Genomic DNA, 1,740 nt, shown 5'->3' with positions numbered 1-1,740 from the left:
CAGACGGCCCCTGGATGCGCAACGTGGAAGTCCCGAATGAGCGAGTCATCCATGATAAACGCAGACGGCACCCATGAACGTTCCTCAGGCCCGTAGCCCTCCCAGTCCACCAGATATTGAAACCCCCTCCCCCTCCGACGAGACGACAACAGCCTCTTCACAGAGAAGACAGGGTCCCCATCCACAACCCGGGGGGGAGGAGGGTGCCTGGAAGGCGGGACCAGAGAGGACTCCCGGGCTGGCTTGAGTAGGCTGACGTGAGAAGCAGGGTGGACCTGCATCGACCTTGGGAGCCTCAGCTTCACGGTGACAGGGTTGATGATCTTTGTGATGGGGAAGGGCCCAACAAACCTGGGAGCGAGCTTCTTGGACTCCACCCGTAGTGGAATATGTTTGGTCGAAAGCCAAACTCGCTGACCCACTTTGTAGTTAGGGGCCGGTGTCCTCCGACAGTCTGAGGGACATACAATGACAAATGTCTCATTGAATGCCTCCCATATTTCTCTAAGGTACATAATCAAAGGCTTTCAGATTCATGATCATTTTTAATGGCATCACATTTAAAAAAAATTCATGTTAAAGTACACGTAATTCCTTAAATGAACATCAAGCAATTTGAATTTACCAAGTTTACATCTATGTACATCATAAAATATAATACTCATTCATCAAAACAACTTTATAAGAGATCATCACATAATAATAAAGAAAATGGGTTTATTAAAGTAAAGAATACAAAACCCGGATGTTGGCGATAATATCAGTATGTCAAAGCCTGTCCAATTAATGACAGTAAAAGAAAAATTAATCATTTTGAAGTGGAGAACAGGTTTACTTTTGGTTTGATGGTTGGATGTCATTCAACTCAATCATGGACATTTTGGATTGTAAGTCACTTTTATTGTGTTTGTTTTGTATGGATAATTGTCCACATATAAATTAATTGCCCTTAATTGCGGCTATGAAACACATGATGAGTACAATGTCCCAACAGAATGGCAACATACCACCAGTGAGTAGCTACAGTTGCCCTGAGGCAGTCTGACAGAAGCGTGGCTGCCATTCTGCTCCTACAGCCCCTCCAACCTCATGGGTAATGTGGGTTCAGTATTTTGCCCAGGGACACGACAACGATGTGTGCTCAGGCGGGGATATCAACTGGCGACCCTGGTTTTACGGTGCATACTTACTCTCTGCACCAAGCCGCCCCCAGTTTACTTTTATATAACACTGATTGCTTAGAATTTCGTATAATAGTGGATATCTACTGGGGGTTTATTTGGTTATTTATTATTAATTGATGTAGAAAAATGCTATTACCTCCCCTTTTCACTAATATTAGAGTAATAGTATTAACTCAATAGTAAGCCCAATTTCTCCTCTTTTAAATAATGGGCGAGTAAATGTCTGAAGCCTTGGACAGCAAATCTTTCACAGTCTAGTGCTAAAATGGGTTTGGGACCCATTGGTTTCCATCCTTCATTTTTCAAATCACAGAATCAGATTTTGCTGTCAGGTCGATTCATTCTGCTCTGACTTTTTGTACACCTGAGTTGAATTTTAAGATAGAATTAGTAATGATCTGAGAGATGAGACTGAGAAAGGCATTTTTCGGAGTGAGGAAAAAACAACATTTCAATTAATATCAGGTTTGACCTGTTGGGTGGACTCCAAAGGAAACGCCTTTTCAGGGCTCAGTTTGAAACTTACTGAGCAAGCTTTGTATGAACAGATCCTTGA

This window comes from Phyllopteryx taeniolatus, chromosome 2, assembly GCF_024500385.1.
Source record: "Phyllopteryx taeniolatus isolate TA_2022b chromosome 2, UOR_Ptae_1.2, whole genome shotgun sequence".
NCBI lineage: Eukaryota > Metazoa > Chordata > Actinopteri > Syngnathiformes > Syngnathidae > Phyllopteryx > Phyllopteryx taeniolatus.
The sequence above is the reverse complement of the archived record's forward strand: the minus strand, read 5'-3'. Positions refer to the sequence as shown.